Source organism: Lissotriton helveticus, chromosome 6 (genome assembly GCF_964261635.1).
Source record: "Lissotriton helveticus chromosome 6, aLisHel1.1, whole genome shotgun sequence".
Taxonomy (NCBI): domain Eukaryota; kingdom Metazoa; phylum Chordata; class Amphibia; order Caudata; family Salamandridae; genus Lissotriton; species Lissotriton helveticus.
The window spans coordinates 852,183,334-852,211,040 of NC_136067.1; positions in this window are offsets into that span (position 1 = coordinate 852,183,334).

Below are 27,707 nucleotides of genomic sequence, written 5' to 3' on the forward strand. Positions count from 1 at the left end.
AGATATGCTGCACCAAAGGCCTCCAATCCAGCAAGGACTTAATTCACCAACCTTTGGAAGGTGACAAGAGCATTTTTTAAACCAAACAGCATAACAGTAAACTGATAATGCCCATCAGGATTGGAGAATGCTGTTATTTCTTTGTCTCCTGGGGCCATGCCAATCTGCCAGTCCCCTCATGTTAAGTCAAAGGTTCTAAGGAATTTGGCTGCACCCAAGTTATCTATTAACTCATCAGCCCTGTGTATGGGGTGAACATCCGTCTTTGTGACATAGTTGATACCTCCGTAGTCCACACAGAACCTCATTCCTCTCTTTCCACCCTGTGGATGAGGTGTGGCGACAAAGACCACTAGACTGGCCCAGGGGCTCACAGAGGGTTCAATAACCCCTAACTCCAGCATCTTGCTGACTTCAGCTTTGATGCTCACCTCAATTTGAACAGACTGTCGATGTTGTTGACAGGTACACTGTCCCTAGTGTCCACATCATGGGTACACCAGTTTGTCTGACCAGGGTTTAAGGAAAAGAGTTTAGCATACTGCTGTAGGACTTGCTTACAGTTAGCCTGCTGTTTGGCAGTAAGGGTGTCTGAGTAGACAACTCCATCCCTTGACCCATCTTTGGGGCTGTAAGAGAGGAGGCCAGGGAGAGGTTCACTCTTTGTCTCCTGATCCTCATCAGTAACCATCAATATGATTATATCAGCCCTGTCATGGAAAAGCTTTAGGTGGTTCACATAGATAACCCTTTTGGCTTCCCTGCTTGTGCCCAGATACACCAAGTAGGTGACCTCACTTTTCTTTTCTAAGATGGGGTAATAGCCACTTAATTTGTCATGGAGTGCCCTTGGTGCCACAGGCCTCAAAACCTACACCTTTTGTGTTGGTTGGAATTCCACAAGTGCAGCTTTTTGGTCATACTAGTGCTTCCTGAGCTCCTGGCTGGCCTCAAGATTCTTGGAAACTTTTCCCATGTCCATTCTTGACCTTAGGCCTAGTACATAGTTCACAATATCTTGTTTGGGTTCTTGGAGAGGCTTCTTCCAACCCTCTTTACCAAGACAGAGTGGTACCCTAACAGCGTGGCCATACAGGAGTTCGAAGGGGGAAAACCCTGCTCCCTTCTGCGGCACCTCCCTGTATGCAAAAAGCAAGCATGGCATGAGGCGATCCCGTCTCCTTTTGAGTTTTTCAGGGAGCCCCAAGATAATGCCTTGTTAAACCTTTCCACAAGGTCATTGGTTTGTGGATGATAGGGTGTAGTAAACGTGCACTGCACTTCACACTCATTCCACAAGTGTTTGAGGTATGCAGATGAAGTTTGACCCCTGTCTGACACCACCTCCTTAGAAAACCCTACCCTGTTGAAGACACCAATGAGGGCCTTGGCTACTGCAGGAGCTGAAGTAGTTCTAAGGGAAATTGCTTCAGGATACCTGGTGGCATGATCCACTACCACCAGTAATAATTTGTTTCCTGAGGCTGTGGGAGGTTCAAGTGGACCAGCTATGTCCACACCTACCCTTTCAAAGGGAACCCCAACCACAGGTACTGGAATTAAGGGGGCCTTTGGGTGTCCACCTATTTTGCACTGGCTTGATGAGTGACACAGGAGCTGTCAAACTTCTTTACTTTCTGGGTCATCTGGGGCCAGATAAAATGGCTAACTAGCCTGTTCCGAGTCTTGGTCTGGCCAAGATCCCCAGCTAGGGGGATGTCTCAAGCCGAAGTGAGTAAAAACTCTCTGTACATCTGAGGCACTACCACTCTCCTAGTGGCACAAGGGTTGGGGTCTCTGGCCTCCATATACAGGAGTTCCTCCTCCAAATAGGCTCTGTGGGTACCACTGACATCTCCCTTTTCCTGTGGAGCAGCTTGCTGCCTCAGGCTTTCAAGAGTTGGGCAGGTCTGCTATCCAAGGCGCAGCTGTTCCCTAGTGGCCCCCGGGCCTAGGCCTAAGAGCACAACCTGGTATGGGTCAAGTTCCATGGGCTCAGTTCCCTCTGGGGCTGACAAGTCCTCTACCTGAGGAGAGGGGTCCTGAAACTTTTGCTGTCCAGAACCTAGTTTCCTGGTCTTCTTGCCTTTTCTCTTGGAAGGTCGGCCCATTCTTCCAGGCTCCAACACTTCTTTTTCATCCTGTGCTTTGCTCTGTGATCTAGTCTTGACACCCACAATCTCAGGGATGTACAGCATTGCTGCATGGGTTTTCAATTCTACCTCAGCCCATGCTGAGGTCTTCAGGTCATTTCCAAGCAGACAGGCAGCTAGAAGTTCTGGAGAGGCCACGGCTACCATAGACGTGGCATGGTTAATAGTAACACTGTCCGCTTTGGTGACTGGATATGACTTTCCAATCAGGTATTGCTCTGGTTAAACCAGTGTGTCTCTCACCATGGTGACACTGGCACCAGTATCCATCAGGGCTACTATCCTAGTCCCATTTATCCAGGGGTATGTAAATACTTTTTAAAGTTGGGAGGCCACAAAGCTAAAGTGGCAAACTCAACTTCACCCTCAGTGACTAGAACTGCTTCAGTGTGAACCCTGATTTGCTCTGGGCACACTGTTGATCCCATCTGGAGATTGGCTACACCAGTACAAACTGGAGAAGGACTAGGGGCCTCTTGTTAGGACAAGTAGCATCTCCAACTTTTTACAGTTGAAACACCTTCTGGGGATCAACGTTTTCCCCTTTGTACCTACCACTGGACTGTGTAGAGTTTTTGGACCAACCCTCTTTAACAAGTTTTTGGTCCCTTTTTGCAGTTTATTGGTTTTTGTCTTTTCGATTCTTGCCCACTTTCCTTGGCGAGGTTTGGTAACCCCTTTCTTCTGGTCACCCCCAGTGGCTGTCTTTGTTACCCTAGTCTTGACCCAGTGGTCTGCCTTCATTCCCAATTTTTGGGGAGAAATTAGATCAACTTCTACCAGATGTTGATACAACTTCTTATTAGTGCAATTACTCAAAATATGTTCTTTCATAAAAAGATTGTAAAGTCCATTGAAATCATGGCCATTATTTCCAGTTAACTATCCATCTAGTGTCCTAACTGAGTAGTCAATCAATCAATCAATCAAAATACTTTATTCGGCATAAATACAAAACCATAAAAGTACAGTTTAAAAGGAACATAACAAAATGAGATTAAAACCAGGCTAAAATACAAGTGCAACCAATTCACAGATAAAAGCCACTTCTCCAATGTCATTCTTCTTTAGGGTCATATGTAAATTGTCCTGGGTTACATTGGGTCGGAGTGAGTTTGTGGGGGGGGTTAAATATAAAATCAGTCACATAAGGTGCATATATAATTAATTCCTTTATGCTAAAAGAAAATTGCCCTCCCTCACACAGTTCATTATTAAAGTTATTGACAAGTAGTCAACAAAGCCAACCCAGGACTGGCTCTGGGTTTTGTGAGCCTCCCTGAATCTAACTCTATATTCCTCAGTTGTGAGCCCCAAGCCATCAATCAGAGTGTTCTTCATGAGGTCATAAGATCCAGCATCTGCCCCAGTAAGGGCCAGGAGTCTGTTCCTGCAGTTAGCAGTGAACAGTTCCCAAAGTAGAGCCCCCCCAGGGTGACTTCTTCACTTTCCTCATTTCATTATCCCTCTCAAAGGCTGTGAATCATTTGGTGATGTCATCAACTTCCTCAACTTTGAGGACCGTCCCTTTGGTGATTTTAGGATCATAAAGTTGCTCTCTGTCCTTAATACTTAAGTTGCTGCCACCATTAATGGGTGCTAGACCCATCTCTGCTCTCTTCTTTTCTAGAGCCAGTAGTCTGGTCTCTAGGTCTAATCTTTTGGCCAACCTTACTAAAAGATTGGTCTCCTCATTGAGGCTTTCCTCAAGGGGCACAGAAGTACCTGGCCCACCTGTGTGGGATCTATGTGCTGTGAGCAGTATTCTTGGAGTCAGGGGCACAGGGACCCTGTTCTCTCTAGGAAGTGAGGGGGTGGAGATTATCCTCATCCCCTACATCCTCTTCCCCATCTGAGAGGTCTTCATCATGCTCAGAGGGGTGGTCCTTAGCATACCCTGCCAACAGCTCAGCTCCTGGAGCTTTTGTTTGGAGGAATGGGACCCCATGGTAATGTTTTTAAGTTTACATAGACACTTTAACTCCCTGAATTCCAGGTGGAGGTAAGGGAGGAGTTGAGCTCCTCAACCAGGTTCTCGATGTGATTTGGTAAGTTTTCACCAACAGTGGGTTCTTATTAACCCCTTGGGTGCGGGTTTATTTCCCCAGCGGTGCAGGAGAAATAAACATCAGGCGAAATTCGGACGGCTCCTGGCTGTCGTGCGCACACGCCCACTGTAATGCATGACGGCCGGGAGCCGTCCTGGACATACAAAGGGTTAAGAGACATTCTAGAAAAATAATCTAAACCCTCTTACCCCTATTTATAGTGAGTTTTTATTTTTCTAAAATTCTAAAGGGACATATCCAAGGCCCTAACAAGACTTTTAGGAATTTGAAAACAAACTGTCAATTGAAAAAAATCTGAATTCTAAAGACAACTTAGGAGTTCTGACGTGTGATCAGGTGTTGACCAAGTCAGTTTAACAAATGCAAAGTTGTAGATCCCACTGCTGATCCACCAATGTAGGAAGCTGGCTCTGTATATACTATACCAAAGTAAGGTACAGTGTGCACAGATAGAATCCAGTGGATCCCCAAAGGCTTACAGAAGTCAAGTAGATAATACCTTACTCTCTATTTATGGTAGTGTGGGCGAGCAGTACGGCTATATCAGAGGGTAGTGTTAAGCACTTATTGTACACACTCCGGCAAGAAATTATGTCACACACTCAAAGACTGAACTCTGACCAATTTGTTTTGTATAAAAATATTATTTAGTTGTATTTTATTTCTAGAACCGGGCAAGGCCTGGCATAGGTAAGTGTAATAGTACTTTGCAAGACTAATGCAGTTGAATACAGTTGAAATGCAGTTGAATGCAATTGGTGTGGTTAGAGGTAAGTCAAATAAACAGTTGAAATTACTATACATTTACTTATTAATTACTTTGTGAGTAGTTTGTTGGATTACTTTTCAGATTACTTTTCTTACTCAGTGTGGTATACCTAGATACCACTCTGAGATATTTCCTGGATAAAGGTAAGTAATGCAATTTGTTATCAAAACACACTTGTATGACTTTTCATAGAATTTCTAACTCTACACTTAAAATGTTTGTGTCAATGCAATCCTATGGGAGGAAATTAAGTTATCAGTTTACAGGTAAGTATTGGGGTTTGGGTGTTGGGTTTCTGAGGTTAGAATATGGGTTTCCCCAGGGTCAAGGATGCTCTCCAAGAGCACCCACAGCGGCACTAGGGCGGCCGGGTGCAGAGTGCTGAGGCCCAATATTATCCAATGGGGAAAGGGAGCCTCCGGTTGGTGGCTGCTTATGAGCAGGCCACAAGGTTAAGGGAGCAAAGCTCCTGGAATTAAGCTCAGGCATTGGGGTTTCAAGGTAGCACACAACTGGATTCTCCAGTTTCAACAAACACTGCAGACTCCGGGACGAAGGTCTTCTGGAGGTGAAAACAGGTTGGAGAGGTAAGTTGGGATATCGTGGGATGCCAGGACAGCGTCGGTTGGGCCACCGAAGGACGTGGGGCATCGGGTACAGGGGTGTCTTTTGGCGTTGGGTTTCCTTACCGGCTCCGGTCGCTGTCAGGGGTTTCCTCCAGAAAGGGCCTGCAGGAGTCGTCTGGAGACTTGAGGTAGGTCAGGAATCACCAGATCCTAGGTCAGGATCGCCAGGGAGACCTCCTTTTGGTTTTGAGCTACTCAAACCCGGGCCGTGGGCATCCTTTGCAGAGTGGTTCATGACTCACGGATTTGGCTGGAGCCAGAGTATGTTGGTGAGTAAATCCGGTGCTCATGGTACACAAAGTCTTTCAGCGAAGGCAGAGCAGGTCCTCCAGGTTCTGGGGGGCTGCTGGCTGCAGGTCATGCCGGGATTCCACTGGAGCAGGCCGAGGTCGGGACAGGCCAGTAGGGCTGGGGCCAAGTCAGTTGGTGTCCTCCTCTTCTTCCTTCAGCATGGCTATTCGGTACTTCTTCTTCTCTCTTCTTGTCTGAGGAGGGTAGGTTTGGGGTTGCCCCTAAATACTAGATTTAGTGGCATTTCAGTTAGGCACATGTTTGGACCAATGGGTCCCTTCCTTGGGGTGGGTACAACCCCTATTATGCCACCCTCCAGTGGGAGGGTGGCATAAGCCTCACTTGGTTGGCTTGGACCCCCATCTTCACGATGGCGGGGACTGAGAGTTGTGCTTCACCTCGCCTCCCTCACCTCAGAGGTGGGGTTGGCAAAAATGGGAACAGCTCCCCTCCTATCTTGGTTTTCACGCTGATTCTTCCGCCAAAGTGGTCCGCATAGAGATGGTAAAGGATCCCAGATTTACTTAGGATGTTCTCTAATGGTTCCAGATAGAGATTAAACAGAGTGGGTGCCAGGATTGAACCTTGAGGGACGCCTTGACCAACCACCAATGGAGACGAGAGACTGTTCGCTGTTTTGATCACTTGGGATCTGTCCGAGAGGAATGAGGCAAAACATTTAAGCACTGTGCCTTCCACGCCCATTCTCTGTTGAAGAGTGTTAAGGAGGGTGTTGTGATTAACAGTGTCAAAGGCTGCAAAGAGGTCAAGAAGAATCAGAAGGCATGATTCCCCAGAATCAAGTATATGCAGCGCATTATCAATCACTTGCAGAAGGGCTGTTTCAGTGCTGCAATTTTGAATAAAGCCAGACTGGAACACGTCAAGGAGATTATTGTCCATAATGTGTTGAGAAAGTTGTTTTGCAACAAATTTTTCTGTGATTTTTGAAAGAAAAGGGAGATTGGTGATGGGGCGGAAGTTGTTGAGGTCGTTCGCATCTGCGGAGGTTTTTTTTAGAAGAGTGGTAACCTGTCCTGTTTTGAGGGCAGCTGGGAGGGAGCCTTGACTGAGGAAGAGATTAACTAGCCTGGTCGAATAAGGGAGAGTGTTGGTATAGAAATCAATGGCGATGACACTAGGGATGGGGTCAAAGAATATAGTGAATTCTACTGCTTTCTTTGAAGCATCCTCAGATTTGATGCTTTGGGGAGAGCAGATTGGGTTTTTGATGAGGTCAAAAAGTTTTTGGGGTCTGTTTTTGGCTGAGTCGAAGAGGGATCTGAAATGTGGTGCTTTTTCATGGAAGATGTGCTTGTGGTATCTGGCGATTGCCGAACGTAAATGAGAAAGATTGGAGGTAGATGGAGATTGTCTCCAATGTTTCTCCAAGATTCTAAGGTTTTTCCTTTCATCATAGAGAGCTTTATTGAGCCAAGGTGCTGAGGGGGTGGGTCTTTTCCTTTTGCTTTGGAGTGGAGCGACATTATCGATTTCGAATGCTAGGATTGAGAGGCAATGGAAGGTGAGATTGTTGACATCCGCGTTAAGGTCTAGTCTGGGAAGTGAACGCATAGTAGAATCACACAGAGTCTCAAGATCAATGTTTTTAGTGTTGCGGAACCAGGTAGAAGCCCTTTTAGGTTGGCCGAGAGTTATAACGTGCGAAAGGTGAACATTGAAGGGAAAAAGGAAATAGTCAGACCAGTCTACATGGATAGGGGGAGCAATGGTAAGCAGGTCTGATTAAGAAATAACAAGGTCCAGAATTGAGCCCTTGGTGTGTGTAATTTCCGAGCAGTGTTGGACAAGATGGTTGGCTGAGAGAAAGGTGGCATGCTTGTTGGCAGCGAGTCTTCCAAGGAGCCAAAGTGGAGATTGAAGTCACCCAGGAAGATCTGCCTGTTGCTTTGAGAATATTGGTCACTAATGAAGTCGGTGAGTTCCTCCATGAAGGAAGAGCAGTTACCGAGTGGGTGGTAGATGACATGGAACCTGAAGGGTGAGCCGTGATGTACTTGAAGTTCTAGGGATAGGTATTCGAATGTGCGGAAGAAGATGGTAGGAAAGGCTTTAATTTGAAGGGAGTTTCTGGAGATAATGGCGACACCTTCCCCGATCTTGTTTGTTTTGTCATTTCTGAGGATAGAGTAGTCAGTAGGTATCAGAAGATCAAAGTATGAGAGGAGTCATTAAACCAGGTCTCAGTGAGTAAGAGCATGCCAAGATTGTAGTGGGTGATAGTGTCAGAGATTTCCAGTTTGTGTTTGATTGCAGATCTGCAGTTGTGGAGCACACAATGTAGCTCTGATGCAACTGTTTTGGTGATGGGAGTGTTTGGGCTGTTAAGGGGGATCGGGATAAGATTCTCGTATGAGGGTGTCAGGGAAGAAGAAGAAGGCTAGTTAGTTCTGACAGAAGAGATGGTCTCAATAGTGAATTGAGTGGAATTTTTAGGAGAGGAGAGTGGAAGGGGATTGACGTTGGTAGTCTTGTAGGTAGCCAGTAAGTTGGCGATGTCTGTGGAGGACAGACTGTGGTTGGCTTTATTGGGGTGCGGGAGTAAGGAACTCCTGAGGAGGTTATTAGGGAAGGGGGATATCTTAGCACTTAAAAGTGAAATGGACGCTTCAAGCTGGGAAATGGAAGAGATGAGAGGATCACGTTTATTTTCTAGGGAGAGGTGGGCTGAGCACGGAGTGTTGGGTGGCACGATGATTAAGGGAGGAAGTGCAGTAGGCGAAGGAGGACAGGGAGAGGTGGGGGACCGAGGGGAGTATTGGGATGCAAGGGTAGAAGGTGGGGAAAGATGGTGGGTGAAAGGAGTGAATGGAGTTACAGTGATATTTTACTGGTGTTGAGAAGAGGTGAAGAATAGAGATCCTAAGTAGGAGGAGACAGTTGAGAAGTAGAGAGGGAGGGCGAGAGATGGAGGCGGGAGGAGGGGGGTCAAGGGAAGGCCGGGGATACGGTAAGATGAGCGGAGAAGGGGCTGTACAGGGAGGGGAAAGAGGGAGGTCAATGGAAGGCCAGAGGTATGGGGAGATGAGAGGAGAATGGGCTGTACAGGAAGGGGAGGGAGGGGGGTCAATGGAAGGCCAGAGGTATGGGGAGAGGAGAGAAGTTGCTGCCCAGGTACTGTAGGCTATGAGAGGTGAATGTAGGGGGACAGGCACCAGGCAGAGTGGGGGGGGGTTGGGCTAAATGGTAGTTGTGGGAGGAGTGAGGGACTGTAAGGTCAGAAGGAGGGAAGAGGACTGAATTACCGAGAGGGGAGACAGGGTTGTGAAGCATAGGAGGAGGAAGGGGAGGTTGAAGAGAGATGAGAGGTGTAAGAAAATAATTAAGGGTACCAGGGAAGGTGGAAGAGTGGAAAGGGATTAGGAGAAGGGGGAGGAAAGGGGGAAGGTAAGGAGAGTTGATCGGTAGATCAGGTTGTAAGAAATGTGGATTAAGTAGGGGAGAGCTGGGTAGGATTAGGTGGCGGGAGATGGCATTTGTAATATTGGAAAGATGCAGGGTGGGGAGGGGAAGCCGGAGGTAAAGCAGACGAGATAAGTGGGAGATCGAATTGGGAAGGGGGAAGAATGGGAGGGGAGGGAGCAAGAGAAGGGGGGACAAAAGGTAGACCGGTGACTCCCGGGAGAGCGGCCGAAGGAATATAGAGGGGTCAAGGAGGAAGAAAGGGAGAAAGTAGAAGAGCTAGAAGAAGAAGTAGCGAGGGAGATCGTAGTCGCATGGGTGGGACGAAGGGAGTGGAAGAGGTGGTCAAAGAGAGAGAGAGAGACAGGAGTCTGTAGCTTGGATCATGACAGTGCCATTGTTATAAAGTGTAATGGTGAGAGAACCATTAAAGCAAGCAGAGGGGGACATTTTTAACTGCTGCCCATACTGTATAGAAGAGAAGGAGGAGACGTTGAAGGAATTGAAGAAGCTGGAGGACCAGGAAGGGATGTCGTCAGTGAAAAAAAGAAATTCATTTTTGAGCTTCCCTAGATGCCCATTATGGAATTGGTCAACAAAGAGGGAATCGGGGAATTGTTCAATGGTGTTTTTGTTTTTTTCAAAAACTTTATTCACAGCTGCTTTGTCATCAGGTAGAACAATACATCAAGTATTTCCAATACTACAGCCGGGTTTTATATTTTCACCCCAACACAATCTCCATATCTAATAGCAGTGATAGTCATATAGTACCTCTCAATATTACATAAACTTTTGTCTCATAGTGGCACAACATTCACGTCACGTGGTAATTCAATATTATCAAACAGTCAACCCCCCCATCCACCCTCCTCCCCCCACCCTCACCCGTATTGAACTGGTCGTTTCCTGGTCATCCGTTAGTGGCAATCGTCTAAGAGGAAAGTAAAAAAAAAAAAAAAAGGGTCCCTTCCCGGTAAGCATAGGTGGAAATATGTACCTTCTCGCGGGGTGTAATGACATGTGGTGATAGTTAGCATAAATGTGTGTGAGGGGGGGCCAGGGCACACCCTTGTGTGACATACGGGGTGGGACTGCTCTCATCTAATCCTCCTGTCCATTGTCCCCTGTTCGTGTTCGGTCTTCCCCCTCCATTTTAATGAGCATAGCCTCCCATTCCAAGGATATAGGGAACTTCCTAAGGCCTCTGGATTCTTCCCTTCGAAGTATCGTCCCTTCTGCACGTCCCCATTTAAGTACTTCTGAATGCCAGAGATGTGTCCCAGGCGGTCTGCGCGATTTCCACCTCATAGTTATTGTTCTAATTGCGAGCAGCAGAGCCATATCTAGTAGTTTCAATTGGGCCTACAGTGCTTTAGGCTTTCTGCGCAACCCCAGGAGGCAGTACTGGGCCTCCTCTGGCACCGGGAGGGTCGTGACCGTTCTCAGCGTCCGGCACACCTCCGTCCAGTATCCTCGGAGTCGCGGACAAGACCATAGCATGTGAACGAGCCCGGCCTCATCCTCATCACAGCGTGGGCAGGTATGGGGAGAATTCTGGAACATTTTATGTAGCCGAGTAGGGGTCAGATATGCTCTGTGCAGGACCATCCCTTGTATGAATTTGAACCGGACATTACGGGAGACTCGCCTGGGATGCTCCAATATTGTGGTCCATTCTGTGTCTGAGATGGCCCGGTCTATATCTTGTGCCCAAGCATGCTGGAGGGCAGTGAGTGACACCGCAGCGTGAGCCCTAACTCCCGTATACTTAGACAAAGCTATTGTATCAAATAAATATAGGCTAAATAGACGCTATATTCTTAGTCCAGCCGGACAGATTTATTTTGTAATAAACAATTTTAGAAAAAAGTTTTTAAAAAGTGTTGCAGCAGGACACCAGCCGATGTCAACTGACACACTAAGAAAAACAAACAAGGCAACTAAAACAGTCTGTGTAGTCAATTCACAATCAGACAATAATACAAACACAATATTGCCGATACAAATTAGTACATTTCAACTGCATATAGTGTGGTATAGTCGACGACGTTTCGAACCTATAGTTAATACAGGTTCATCCTCAGGACATTACATATATGCCTTTTACTTTATCAGAGAATATAACAAAATCAGAATTGACTTGCTCAGCCTCTGTAAAGAGGCGCAGACGTCAATAGCCTCGGTGTTTAGCAAGCTACCAATTGGTGCAGCAATGCAGCCCTCGTGATAAGGGAGATGGCTGAATAAAGTAGTGCCGTGCCGACAATGCGGTCAGCGTCTAAGGATCGATTCACCCTCCGAGGGTGCGGTCAGCGTCTAAGGATCGATTCACCCTCCGAGCAGCTGCAGCACATGGCAGGGACCTTGGACAACTAAAGGTGAAAGGCTCACTACTACTTCAAATCCAGTGTAAATAGATTTAGATGATGTTTTGTAACAAGCTTTACATTTATTCTCTGAAGAGAGGTGTGAGAAATGGGGTTTTTCACTAGAGTGGAAGCCCTGGTCAAGCAACAGCCACAGTCCCTTGCAGGGTGAACCACGAAAAGTCACTAAATTAACTTGTGCTGGGTATCTTGGTACACAAGCAGTCAGACTTTACTTAGAGGTAATGTATAAAGTATTTTATGCAGAACACAAACAGTAATGAAGAGAAAACACAACACAAGAAGTATCCCAAACCAACTTAAAAAATAGATTATATTTTAATAAATTATTTGACTTGAAAATGGCCAAAACCCAATGAGTAAAACTGGAGATATTGAATTTTTAAGAAATAAGTGAAAATAGCGCCAAAAAAAACTAGGTGCCAACAAGGGACCAATAGGCACCCTGGACTGTCACAAAGACAACATTTTAGGCTGACCACGATGCAACGCGGGCCAACTACATGGACCAGGTTTGGATCACTGAGCATAAGTATGTTAGTCTGGGTTGCGTCAAAGTCGAGGATCTTGTTGATGAGGAGGATGTGGGACGCAGCTGAAGCGATGCATTGATGTTGAAGCGTTGCGTTGGTGTCGATCCTCACTGTGGTGGAGATATGCTGGTCTTGATCTACTCAGTAACGGCGATGCATCGACTTCAATGAGCACAGCAGTCGCCAAGTGGTGTTTTCTGCGTCGTTGTCAAGGCTGCCGTCGATGGAAATATGAAGACCTCGTGCTGGGGTGAGCGTTGCGCAGTGCTGGTTCCTTGCAGCAGAGCCAATGCAATGGTCTTGTCACACAACAGGGGCGATGTGCTGGTTTAGATGCACGCAATGCACCCGTTCAAGAGAGGATGTGCGGGTTTGGCTGATGCAAGAACCTTAGGCCCACTTCCAAGGGCCCAGGACTGGATTGGCACAACTTGGTAGGGAAGACTCACAGGTGGCACAGTCCAAGTGCTAAAGCAGGTTAATTGGAAGTCTTTTATGTCCTTGAGACATCATATCAGGAGGCCAGCTAAATAGCGCTCTGAGTCACTCTGGGTTCTGGGGGGTCAAGGGATGCCGGTCCAGTCCTTCTCACCCAGACCAGAAAAGCTACAGGGCAGCAAGTCAGAACAGCAATGAAACAGTTCTTCCTGAGCTGCAGTCCAGCAGAGTGGCAATCTTTCAGCTGCACAACAGTCCTTCTTCCTGGCGAAGTATCCACAGGTCCAGAAGTGTACTGAAGTGGTAGGGTCTGAGGTCCAGTTTTTATACCGAGTGGTGCCTTTGAAGTAGGGTAGACTTCAAAGAAGGGTCTTTGAAGTGGACAGAGGTCCTCACTTCCTGCCCTGGCTCCAGACTCACTTCAAAGGGGGAATGCAGCCATTTGTCTAGGGACAGGACACAGCCTATTCAGGTGTAAGTGTGAGGCTGTGCCAAGCTTGTCTCTTCTATCCTCCCAGGATGGCCCATTAAGCGAAATCTAAGCTCCCATTGTGTGTGGCTGTCTGGGGGAATACACAAACAGGCCTTGAGAAATTTACTCACCCACTCGCTATGGCAAGTCAGATTTCATCAGGGCGTGCTGTTTTTAGAGCTGACTCGCCTGTTCTGGCGAGCTGACAAAAAAACCGTTGTTCTGTTCACTAACAAAGTGAACGAGTAAAAGAGATGCTAAATCTTGTTTTTTGCTTGTCACTTTTTCTCTACTTTCATAGACAGAACAGAAAAGTCAGTTTGTCTTCATACATTTGCTTTTCTTTCTCTGGTTGTAAAGTTAGAGGATTTTGTAAAGTGAACTGTGTGACAATTGTGCTGTGCAAAACGGGTGAAATGAAAGGATATAAGATTTCAGACACAACATTGAAATAGCTAATAAGTGAACTGTACAGACTTTTCAAATTATATTTCATTAGTTATGAAGGCACATATTTGTATTTATGTGTGATGATAAAAAGATTTTATACTTTGAAACAAATCAGAACAGTTTACTCGGTGAACTGCAAATAATTAATATTTTTGCTGAAACCTAATTTCCAAACATTGTTTCTATGCTATATAGTTTCATTAGGAAAACTGCATGTTAGTGGGAAAGTTTGTGGACATTTCAATGGAAAATGTGCTACCACATCATACTTTAGTAATATATTTAAACATGAACTTTGAAATATTCCTGCCCCCGCTCTCATGATAATTCTATTAGCGAACTAAGAGGAAAGTCACAGATCATGTGTACCCTATATGTGGGCTCAATTCTTATTATACATGCTGTCAAAATATTTGCCTTGGATCACACTATTTGAGACCAATTTATTTGTTAAGGATGTTACAGTATGGTCAAGTAGATTACATTTTAGTGATTTTTAGAGGCCTGACAAAGCCCAGCTGTAACCACCCTCAGACATGTATCTGAGACAGGCTGCAGGCACACAGGGCTAAGAGTAGGAAAATGTCAACTTTCTAAAAGTGTCATTTTCAAAATTTTAATAATAAATTTGACTTTACTATTAAAGACAGCTTATCATTCCAATTTCATAGGTACTAAACATGATAGATCTACCATTTAGGAATTACAGCTTATTAAATGCAATAGAGAATGCCCATTGTTATTCGTTGAGAGTTGTAGGCCTCACAGTAGTGAAAAACGAATTTGCAAGTTTTTCACTACAAGGACATGTAAAACGTAAAAGTACATGTCCTACCTTTCAATTACACACCACCCTGCCCTGTGGCCTACCTTAGGTTGACTTATATGTAATAAAAGGGGTGTTTAGGGCTAGGCAAGGGGATTTAAAGGCCAGGTCGAAATGGTAGTGTGACACTGTATTCAGGCTCAATGGCAGGCCTCAGGCATATTTTAAGGTACTACATAAGTAAGTGCTGAAGACCCACCAGTAGCATTGTATTTACAGGCCATGGGAATATGACATACCACTCTACAAGGGTACATTACATATTTCATACAGGTATATGCCAATCAAACCATGGTTAGGGGAGTGAGCACAAGCACTTTAGCATTGGTTAGCAGTGGTAAAGTGCACAGAGGTCTAAGGCCAACAAAAACAACATAAGCAAAACGGGGAGGAGGAAGGCAAAACAGTTGGGGGTGATTTTGCCTAATGTAACCGAGTCATGGTGCCACAGCCTGTAATTCATTGTGTTCCTTTAATCATGCCTCATGGCAGAACAATGAATGATAAATGTATGTTTCTACTAATGATTATAAACGTGTCATTTAATTTCTGATGGCAGTGGGTCCCACTTGACTGTAAGTGCTTTACTTATGTTGATGTTCAGTCTTATTTTCTGGACTGTTACTTTAAATTTATTTTTCAGGGGTATAAGAGTATTGCTCATTGATACTCAGGACTGCTGGGCCACTATACGGAATATTCAAGAGTCTGCAGATGCATGTTATGTGAGGGGGCACTGGTGCATGTATTATGAGGTACCACTAATGTATGTACTGCTAGAGGCCGTTGATGCAGGTCCAGGTTGGTTGGGACTTCTGATTCAGCAGGACTAGTGTGAGGACAGTATTGCAGCAGGGCCGGGGTCGGAATGTTGTTGCAGCAGGTCCTGGGTGGTTGCAAAGTCACTCACTCCCTGGGGCCTTTAATCCATTCATGTACTAATTGTGACTACTGAGACACAATGCAGAGTCTGTAGAAGACTAGAAATTACATTTGAGATAATTGTGGGTGATAAGTACACAGCTGCTTACACCCATGAAACCAAGGTATCTGCTACATTCTCCTGATTCATCCCACCCCCATCCCACACCAAACCACCACACTCAGACTCATCAAGCTTGTTAGCTTGCTTTAAATTGAAGTTGTGGAAAACATTTTATGTAGAATGGATCAAAGGATGCAGATGTGGTGAGTTGCAGTTAGACTCCACATAAAGCCAGCACTGACAGGGACCCTTAAGGACACACTGACAGGGACTGGAGTTGGTGGACTTCAGGTGGCAGGGACAACCCAGGAGAGGGCCTCTTCCTGTTACACACCGGCGGCCGGAACCTATAGTAGCATAGACTATTGCTTTGTCTCAGGGACAGTGTTACAGAACGTACAGGATATTACGTATCTGACCAAGTATATATCCGACCTCTCCATCTTAATGATGGGAATAAACCTCAGGCAGGAAGGCTTAGAGGAGATGCATTGAAGGACCCAGTTTTTTTGTCCATTGTCAGTGAAACATTGACTCACTATTTTGAAGAGAACTGGGCAAAGCTGGTAGTAGAGCAAAGGAATAAGAGGCAACAAAAGTGGTACTCAGTGGGGAATACCTGAAAACCACATATGGGATTAAGAAGCAATTGGAGGGCTGCCTGGATAGTCATGAACACAAACTGAGTGCACTAGAAAAGGAGCTGCCGCTAAATTCGGTCAAACTACCTGAATGTTGGGAAGCGAAAAGGGAACTCCTGGAGGATTGGAGGAGAGGACAAATTGTTGGAAGTCTCTAGTTAAGCCATCTCCTGAAAGCATCTGCCGGACTCGATGCGAGAGGCTTTGGTGGTGAGGCTACCAAAGCCTGGTAAGGACCCTACTGAGACATCATTATATCGCCCATTATCGATGTTGAACATTGATTTAAAAATATTCAGCTGGGTGTTGGCGATGCGCCTTTTGGGCCACCTTCCCTCACTGATCCACTCAGATCAGTGTGGGTTTATCTGGAAATTAAATACACTTTGTAATATTAGACATCTGGCGCACATTTACCTCTCCTCACAGCTAGAGGACGATGCCTAAGTCCTGGTGTTCCTGCCTATCGAATAGGTGTTCGATTTAATCGATTGGGAATACTTATAGATGGGGCTTGATAAGACCGGGCTGGGTAACAAGTGTATAGGTTACGTTAAGCTACTGTACACCAAACCGTGGATGAGAGTCCGGACAGGGGAATGGTAGCTGAGATATTCGATTTACACAGAGGGACAAGACAGGGCTGCCCACTGTCGCCACATCTATTTGCGCTGGCGATGGAGCCTATGGCAAGTATGCTTAGGTGGTTGTTGGGACCCTGGCATTTCCAAGTTGGCGAGATGCAGGATGTAATTTCCCTGAACATGTATGAGCCATTGGTGTATTTTAGGCAGCCAGAGTATTCAGTACCCATCCTTCTGAGGGCGATGTGTAAATTTGGGAACGTCTCGGAGCGCTATGTAAATCATACCAAGTCCTCACTCTTCCCACAGGGGGCGTTAGGAGGGAGCACCCCAGAAAGGCCGCCGTCGACAGGTCTCCCATGGGAGACTGTGAGTGTAAGTTATTTGGGAATCAGTTGCAAAAACTGAATCGGATTCAACAAACGTGAATGTGGGAAAGATGGTAAACAGCATAGGCCCGACCATACCCTTCAGAAAGACACTGCAATTGTTCCCTGATGGGAAGTGTTGACCTGATTAAAATGGTGCTACTGCTGCTGTGATGCTTATACATGCTGCAAAGCCCGCTGTATGAGATCCCCCACCGTTACCTCATGGAGATAGACAAACTAATTCCAGAACTGTTGTGGACCGATAAACGGGTGAGGGTTGGGCTCAAAAACCTCAAATGGACTTAGACCGGGGGGGGGCAGAATTGCCTGATATGAAGGCTTACTATATGACGACTCACTTATAACATGATTGGATCCCCATGACAACTTGGAGAAACAACTGCAAAGGGGCTTGTGCTACACGGAGTCACGACCAAGTTGCTGATGAAGCGGTGGGACTGTCATTGGAGGTGCCATATGTGGTAAGACAGACGTGTAGACTGCGGGAAAGGGCAGTAAAGAGGATGATGAAGAGGGCGCCTTAGGCATCTGACATGGCTGTGTGGGTACTCCAGCTGTTCATGAAGATGGCTGCCAACATGGCTGTGGAAAAGTGGAAGAGGGGAGGCTTTAACACCATAGTACAGTCAACATTTTGGACAGTGCAATTCTGGTTAAATTAGAAAACTAGGCAGTTGAGACTTGAGGGCTCTCGGATGGTCAGTTTGGATTCTTCCCTGGTTTGGATACTACTGAGCAAATCTTGAATCTGTGTCATTTTGCACAAAAATATATGGAGGCCAAAAAAAGCTGTGTCCATTTGGCTTTCATGGATTTAACTTGCGCTTTTGTCAAGGTTGAGTGGCACAGACTATGGCTGATTATGGCAGAAATGAGAATAGACAGCGCAATCCGAAATTTGCTCCGCAGACTCCATGCGAAGACCACAGCTAAAATCGGTATAGTAGGGAAGGGGATCTTTCTGAAGAAGTTTCTTCTGCAGTAGGGGTTAGACAAGGCTGTGTATTAGCCCTGTTCCTCTGTTTACTGTTCATTAATGGCCTCAAGGATTACTTGTGTAACACTGGAAATGATATCCCGATGATGAGTTCACATTTAGTCCCTGTATTATTATACACAGATGATGCGGTATTGAATGCATGGACAGCCAATGGTCTCCAATCGCTTTTAGATGCCTTTAATAGGTTCATGGGCAATCTTGGATAAGGACGAATTTTACTTAATCCTTTGTAATGAAATGTGGACCAAAGATATCTAGAGCTCTGAAATTCTTGCTTGGCAACCCAGAAATTGCTAAAGTTCCGCATTTTAGATATCAGGATATATCCGCTGACATTAATTGGACATTTTTATTGAATGTCAGATTATCTCAATTTCAATAGTCTATTGAGGCTGTTTTAACATTTGCCAAAAGATTAGGGCACAAACCGGTGGGTGGATTAGTATGTATTTTTAAGACTAAATGTGTATCTATTTCCACTTTTGGCGCTGGTGTTTGGAGATATGCCAACACTACTGTTTACTAAAAATGTAAAACAAATTTGTAAGAAGATTGCTGGCAGTCCCACAATCTACTCCCACCAAATTCTGCCATGAAGAAGTCGGGCTTGGTTTTATTTAAGATATTATTAAATTACAGCCCCTTTTACTCTGGCTTAATGTATATAGAAAGCTGAGACACACTGTTGCAGAACAATTGTGGCTGATTCTCTTGACAATTCACTTGACATTCCCTGACTCTAACATATAAAGCATAGCTTTAATGAGATCGGCATCCGAGACCTTTTCTCCAACTCGACTGACTTCACCAGCTGGTTATGGCAAAAAGTGAAAGAGCTCTTTTTCAGACACACTGAATCTTTGCTTATGGCAAATAGGAGTCATAGAGTAGATGGGCACCTACCATTAACTTCCACCTTGAGTCTATACCCTGCACTCTATTTGCAAGTAATCCCAAAAGAAATCCAAACATTTTTATTAACTAGATTTCGCCTCAAAAGTATTCACTTTCTGATAGCGTTCCCCACCCAAGAAACATTTTTTTTACTCCCCCCTTGCCCTTATGATGGTACCACAGCACAAAGCACAATACACTTTATCTTATTCTGTTCCCTCTATACCTCACAGAAGAGACAGTTTCTATGCCCAGTACTGAAAACATCTGAGGTAAGGTCCCATGAGCTGGCATGTGCATGTTCTCAATGTTTGGGAAGTTTATATGTCATCCACGCTGCGCTAGATTTTATAGTTAGAGCTGATGGAGCGTGATTATTTAAGAGTGTTTTGCTCAATCAATTCCTGCTCTTTGGGTGTGATACTAATACATACTTAAGAAACATGACTAACAGTGTGCCTCATGAAACACATGAAGGTTTAAAACTGCATCGTAAAAGCATACAGAAGGGTCACAAACTGGTTTGAGATTAAGTCGTTAATGACAGAGAGAGAAACCGACTAATGTGCTATGACAATAATGTGAAATGTTATAATGCAGCCTGTGTTTTCAACAAAATATGATTATGAAAATGCTCAAGTAAAATGATTCCTGCTTATGTGTTCTCCGACATGTAAATCTGAGAGAAAGTGCTTGCTCGTTTATTAATTAATCGGAGTCAGACTATGCTTATAAGTATAATGAAATGGTATTCTTATAATATTTCTTATGCATCTCTAATGTTTTCAATATTACCATGTTTTTTTCTTTAGAAAATTGTGATTTACTGGGTTTCCATGTAGGCCTCAAAATGTATTTTGTCTTTCATTATTTCCTTCTAATAGATTAGAAATGCTGACCTGATAGCACTGTAGCTATGAGTATTATCACTGAAGTTTCTTTCCTACAGTTTGAATAATGGACATCCTCTCTGTTAGTATAAAATTGTATCGTCTTTGTTGCAAGCTCAGAAGAGAGCGTGTGGAGCGAACACGTTAAGTTGCAAATGTATTTCCTATTTTGGAAAGGAAGTGATATTGCATGGTCTTAGAAAACAGTGAACACTGAACAAAGGTACGATTTGGGTTAGAAAACGACCACACCACAGTTGCACCATGAATTTTGACCAATAGAACTCATGCAAACTGCTTAAAAGTTATTTTGTGGGGAGCAACTGTGAACGTTTGGAAGTATAATTGCCCCGTAGGAAAAGGACATGTGCGGCTATTTTTTCCTGCAAATCCTGAGCCTGACATGCTGTCAATCTGAACTCAGATTTTCCCTGAATTGAACTCTCCTGATTACCTCTGCGCTTTACCAGCTGGTGAAGACAGCAGGCCAAACCTTTCTGCGGAAGAATTAATGACTCCGGCAATTGCACGCTGTACTCTAGACTTCTACTGGGTCCACCTCGTATACCGGCCCTGATCAATCTACAACCGATTCTTGGTTTATATGATTCCAGATCGCATATTGTAATTTGCTCTGTGTTTTCTCTCTCTCTCTCTTCTTTCCTCACACTAGGTGTTATTTGATGATGTATTTGCTCTGAGCTGTGGTGCGTTGTGATTTTAACTGTATATAAAAGAATAATCGTTATTAAATGATTCAAATGTATTTTTGTGCTTTGACTAATCCTGGGCGCAAGACTACGCTCCGCCCACGGAGTGTACGTAGTGTTACCTACTTTGCATTTTGCAAAGTAGGCATAGTAGGCAACACTACGCACGCTCCATGGACGGAGCGAAGTTGCCCGCCACCCGCCTCCATCCCGCCCTCTTCTACAAACATAATTTTAAGGTCCAAAATAAAGTAAAAGTATATAAAAGCACTTACCTTGTCCGCGGCGTCCCGGGGCTCCCTCTTCTATTTTGCGCCGACTTCTCCCATCGAAATGCGCATGCGCGGCCGCCCGCGCATGCGCATTTCAGAAAAATGCGCATGCGCGGGCGGCCGCGCATGCGCATTTCGATGGGAGAATCGGTGCAAAATAGAAGAGGGAGCCCCGGGACGCCGTGGACCAGGTAAGTGGTTTGATATACTTTTACTTTACTTGGGACCTTAAAATTATGTTTGTAGAAGAGGGCGGGAGGTAGGTGGGAGGCGCTTAGTGGGGCTACGCAATGCGTGAGCGGGCATAGCATCATGCCCACTTCACGTAGCTTTGCCTAGCCCCACTACACAAACTACGCCCAGGGTTAGTTTTGACCATTCCGTTTGGAGTTTAGATAAAGGTATCTGGATAAATATTCAATGTGTTTGTCATTACCTATGATGATTTTATTGATATTCTGTGAATATGGTTGTGAGCTAGGCACTTCTTTATCACAGATCCTCATGAAGGAGTGGCTTTCTGTCTCTAGTTATCTTAGTCCCTATTAGCTCATACAAAGATCTATCGGAAGAACTTATGGTTGTGATTAATTGCAGAGTTTCTATGGCCCAAACTCTGTGTTATTGTGAATTGTGTTGCTGAAGATTGAGTTTATGGTGTGGTGGGTAATCCATGTCTGAGCCCACAAACTTTACACCACTTCCGCTGGATCATTGCTCTGCAAATTCGTACCAATTACTGAGAAATGGTTTTATGTATGCTTTTAATTGAAGAAATTGTAATCACGAGGAATACATTTTTATGTATTTATTTATATATATTTGTGTAATGACATGTTTTTTATCTGAGCGTTTATGACTCAGTAGAGCCGAATAAAGTATTTTGATGAAGAGTGAGCTAAACGAATAAAAAAGTGGATAAGCTGAACTGAATCAGCCACAATGCATTGCATGACAACTGGTGCAATATGTGAGAGAGTAATGTTACTTTAAAAGGGCTTTTTCTCAGCAGGAGGCACACCCTTTATTAGTTGCCAAGCCATTGACCTGCACTAGATGTCATTTTGTATTTTACTGCAGTCAGACAGAGGCAGTTTGTAAGCACCTTAGGATGGAAGTAAAATTCCCCACCGCAAAGATGTTTTAAGGCATGGGCAAGGTGGGCTCTGGCCCAGGGTCCCAAACTTTCAGGTGCGATTGGTGTACATTATGTGTGACTATTACTGTATCTGGTTGGCCAGTTTTTTAAAAATAGAACTGCTGTTTTGTCTTGTTCTATCAGCCGATCTGCAACATAAAAGTTATTGTCCAGTGAGGCGAAAGATCGAACCCCCGTGCCCTGACAAATTTGCCACAACATAAGTAAATGGCAATGAAACATGTTGGCCTTCCTGGAAAAGGTTAGCAACATGCAGTGATTTTAATCGGAGTAAGCTCACAACTGTTAAGAAAGAGGGCAACCTAACAGTGAGTCTTACATTTTTAAAATTGCAAGGAACACACTGTTCTTTGCAAAACACGGGGTATTTGTTTTTGTTTTGGGACAACTAACTCTTTCTTTCTGCCCTCTTTTTCTCTCTCTACTGGACACACTATATATCCTTTTGTTTCTGTGAGTGGGCAACCAATGATGATATACGTGGGCATACTGGCAAGAACCTGCTGGTAGCCTCCCTGGTGTTGCATACGTGAGGTGCCCTCTCACTCTTTCACTTATTTTCTAAGTGCCTTTCACTCACATGCTGTGGGGGAGGATGTGCTTTGTTGCGGTCTGTCTGATAGCAGTTCTCCTTTTAAAACTTCTGATTTGAGAGCCTGGGACTGCAGTAAACTGGATAAAGTGCCAGATAACGGGTGCAGATAGGTATCCCCACGTTAGAAGCAGGTCCTAAGAGAAATATTATTGGCTCTCTTCTAGCCAGGCCTTTATTGTTTTGATGCCCCCGTGATAGAGCCAGCTCTGTTCTGCAAAGGCTTGCCCTGATGACCTTTAATAACTCTTCAACAGATTGTTTTAAATACTGTTTCTTTTAATGTATTTATTGATGTGAGTATATTACAGACATTTTGCAAAGAAATGTTGTTTTTATGTTTCATGCAACATCCATAAATAAAGTTTCTTTTAGACCAAAACAGGACTTCACATATGAGAAGTAGGAGGGTGTCAAGATAAATATTTGCAGTAATATTAGTGAGCTGCTGCTGTGTTACAATACTGAAAACCTTCATCACTATCCATGAATATTAAATGTAACAACTTTAGAATTGAATGTGTCTGTGCACTATCAGTGACCTGGCCAAAGAAGGCATAAAAGAGCTGAAACTAGATCATCAATTCAAAACTGTTCTGAACAGGGCCCCCCAAAGTACAATTGGCTGTTGTCCCCGAAACTAAGACCTTAAGACCTCTCTGCTCCTCCGAACAGTGGCAAAAACTATTAAACATGTCAGGACATTTCCAGGACATCTGAGCAGGTTTTTTACAAAAACAATTACATGTGAATAAACTAAATTGCATCTACCAATGGACATTGTGGAAGGATTGGCACAAACATGTTAGAGTACAAACCACGTTCTGTGATATGTTTGGAAAGGCCCCTTTTGAGCATGAAGGCAACTCTGTTACAGTTTTAGAAGTTAGGGACACTATGTATGCTTCACTTGGTATATCACAGTAGTATTAAATGAGCTCCAAGTCAGTATCCCCATATGGAAGGGATATTCTCAGCCAAATTATGGCAAGGACCAAGGAACACAAGTATCAGAGGATTTCCAGAATGAATGAGCATGTTTTTGGCCGCAAAAATAACTGAAATGTGAGTAAACTGAACTATTGGTTGTCTGAGCCGGTGGTACACCTTATGTTTTGTAGGTAGTTTCAAAGGAGAAAAGTATAATTTGCATGCAGGGAGAATGTGTAGTTTTTGCCTTCAATGTGACAGAGTAAAGGCAAGACAACTGAGAACATACATGTAATCTGAAGAGGCGATGTTCTGCCAGAATCTTTTTTACTTAGTCTAAACATATAGGGCCTGATGAATGACCGTTTTTAGCAGTCGCAAACAGAGAATCAGGATGTTTGCGGCCTCTAAAATGGCTTCTCGCATGTCCTAACCCGATATTGCGTCTGGCTATTAGGAAGGGGTGTGCCAAGGGCATCACTTACTAATAGTGGGTCGCAGGGGCATGTAGGAATGTTTTGTGACCGGAAGGCAGTTGCAAAACATTCATACTTTACCGACTGCTTGAAGGAGTTTGTAACCCATTTGTACACGGGAAGGGGCGTCCATGGGAACCCTTTCCCTTTGTGAATGTGGGCTCCAAAATTTTTAAGAGCAGGCAGTGGTCCACAGAACCACTGCTTACTCTTAAAAAATTACAAGGAAACTTCAATTTTCTATTTTAAATGCATCCCATTTTCCTTCAAGGAAAACGGGTTGCATGTAAAAATAAGTTGCTTTATTTAAAAAGCAATCACAGACATGGTGGTCTGCTGACTTAACTCAGATACTCTGTCCATCACCACCCCCTTTTTGAAAATATTTTGGCCACCATAAGTGTGGAAGGGTATACTCAGATGTGAGTCCCTTGCTCACTGCACCATCAGGATTCAAGCAAGCCGGGCCGAAGACGGCTGTAATGCCAGAAACCGGTCCCCGGAAGCTTGTTTCCTTTCCAGTGAAGAATTGGCTTGGTAGTTTGGTCTGCCCTGTTCCCATGATGCACTGGGCCAGGGACACACTAATTTGCATATAGCCAGGTTCTGAACTGGGATGGTGCAGTGAGCTAAAAAACAGTGATGGATCACGCCCTGATCTGTTGACTGGGTAGGAGTGTTCTGATTAACTCAGATACTCATCACCACCCCCTTTTTGAAAATATTTTGGCCACCATAAGTGTGGAAGGGTATACTCAGATGTGAGTCCCTTGCTCACTGCACCATCAGGATTCAAGCAAGCCGGGCCGAAGACGGCTGTAATGCCAGAAACCGGTCCCCAGAAGCTTGTTTCCTTTCCAGTGAAGAATTGGCTTGGTAGTTTGGTCTGCCCTGTTCCCATGATGCACTGGGCCAGGGACACACTAATTTGCATATAGCCAGGTTCTGAACTGGGATGGTACAGTGAGCTAAAAAACGGTGATGGATCAAGCCCTGATCTGTTGACTGGGTAGGAGTGTTCTGATTAACTCAGATACTCTGTCCATCACCACCCCCTTTTTGAAAATATTTTGGCCACCATAAGTGTGAAAGGGTATACTCAGATGTGAGTCCCTTGCTCACTGCACCATCAGGATTCAAGCAAGCCGGGCCGAAGACGGCTGTAATGCCAGAAACCGTCCCCGGAAGCTTGTTTCCTTTCCAGTGAAGAATTGGCTTGGTAGTTTGGTCTGCCCTGTTCCCATGATGCACTGGGCCAGGGACACACTAATTTGCATATAGCCAGGTTCTGAACTGGGATGGTGCAGTGAGCTACAAAACGGTGATGGATCAAGCCCTGATCTGTTGACTGGGTAGGAGTGTTCTGATTAACTCAGATACTCTGTCCATCACCACCCCCTTTTTGAAAATATTTTGGCCACCATAAGTGTGGAAGGGTATACTCAGATGTGAGTCCCTTGCTCACTGCACCATCAGGATTCAAGCAAGCCGGGCCGAAGACGGCTGTAATGCCAGAAACTGGTCCCCGGAAGCTTGTTTCCTTTCCAGTGAAGAATTGGCTTGGTAGTTTGGTCTGCCCTGTTCCCATGATGCACTGGGCCAGGGACACACTAATTTGCATATAGCCAGGTTCTGAACTGGGATGGTGCAGTGAGCTAAAAAACGGTGATGGATCAAGCCCTGATCTGTTGACTGGGTAGGAGTGTTCTGATTAACTCAGATACTCTGTCCATCACCACCCCCTTTTTGAAAATATTTTGGCCACCATAAGTGTGGAAGGGTATACTCAGATGTGAGTCCCTTGCTCACTGCACCATCAGGATTCAAGCAAGCCGGGCCGAAGACGGCTGTAATGCCAGAAACCGGTCCCCGGAAGCTTGTTTCCTTTCCAGTGAAGAATTGGCTTGGTAGTTTGGTCTGCCCTGTTCCCATGATGCACTGGGCCAGGGACACACTAATTTGCATATAGCCAGGTTCTGAACTGGGATGGTGCAGTGAGCTAAAAAACGGTGATGGATCAAGCCCTGATCTGTTGACTGGGTAGGAGTGTTCTGATTAACTCAGATACTCTGTCCATCACCACCCCCTTTTTGAAAATACCAGCCCTGTGAGAGCAGGCCATTCCAAATGGGTCGCAAAGTGCTACCTGCCGCATGAATGTTAATGAGGCAGGTCATTTGCGAACCCATTAGGAATCGCTAAATGTATCTGAGACACATTAGTACATATACTTTTGCACCTCTCAAATTGCGGGTTGCAAAAAATCACAATTATCGACTCGCAAAATGAAATGGTCGTACATCCATACCCAAAAATGGACGTGAAAGTCTGTGTGCGCTCCACTTCATATGATTCTCTGCTAAAGGCTTGTAACCAAAGAGCAAACTCTGTGGAATTTTTGAGACCTCTATAGTTTGCTCATCTATGTAATTGCCTTTATGGAAGTATTGAGCAACTCCTGCAATAGTTTGTTTGTAAATTCAGTAAAAGCAATTGACATTAACATAAAACTGGTCCATCTTTCCTTACAGTCAACTTTGTAAATTTTTCTAGAAACAATTCTTGTTTAAAATTGATTTAACTTGCAATATGTTAATTTATTGAACACTGTGTGGTAAGTAAGCTCCTGAAAGAATTAAACACTAAGGCCTCCATTAGGATGGCGGGTGGATCGCCCCCGCCAGGCCGGCGGTAGCCACCGCCGGCCGGGCTGGGGCGAGCGGCCCGCCATCCGTGCCGGAATGACCCCCCGCCATATTATTATGGCTGGGGGGTCCGCGGCGGACGGAAAGACCGTTTTTGCGACCGGGCGGAAAAGAGTTCTCTATAGTGGCGGTGCCTGTCACGTTGTGCTTTGAAATGCACTACATGTATTTTTACCATTGAGGCGGGCGGCGGTGCTCTCAGCACCGCCCGCCACAATGTTAAAAATACAGGATGCGCCTGCCACTGTGGCGGGCGCATCCTAATTTCCCACACGGGACCCCCGCCCATATGGCGGGTGTTAGACCTGTCTGCTCTTTGGGTAGTTCCTCCTAATTAATTATTTATTTTTGTCCCCTTTTTGCCCCTCAAAACCTTTAATTTTTATGTCCACTGGGTTTTCAGGTGTTGACCTAGGGGTCAGGTGCTCTTTGACCTCAAAGTCTTTTCTTGAGGCCTAGGCGCCTTTCTGACTAGATTCACTAGACCCACAAAATGGTGGCCAGTAACTACCACAACTGCCAACTCAGAGACTGGACCCATAGGTTAGAATAGGGACCTTCCAGAACGTTCTGGACCCTGCTTGACCTTTGGAAGGGAGTCTATATAAGGCGGAATGCCAGGCAGCCATTTTAGAGGTGACCAGAGAGAGAGTGTGTGGAACCTGGTCCCAGAAGGAGTGAGGCAAAGTGGTGAGGAGAGAGGCGCATTAAGCAAAGGGAGATCGTTCCTTGGATCGGCTGCCTACTTGTATGACATTTTCCCCCTGCTATTTGACCCAGCCCTTCTAACACGGAGTTACTCCGGACTATCTGTGGATGCCCAGCGCACCTAAAGTCAACTTGAGTTTACTGTGGGGAGCGAGGCGCAGGAGTCCCTGAGATCGTGGGTTCACTCACGGTGTGGAAGGATCTGCCGCATTGTGAGAGGTTCCCAGGAGTCTGCTGTGGCCCCCGACTGCGTCGAAGTGTGCCGACTTGGTGGTGCTCCCTCCACAGTGGCGGAGGAGAAAGCCAAGCGAGTTCCGTGGTCGAGCATC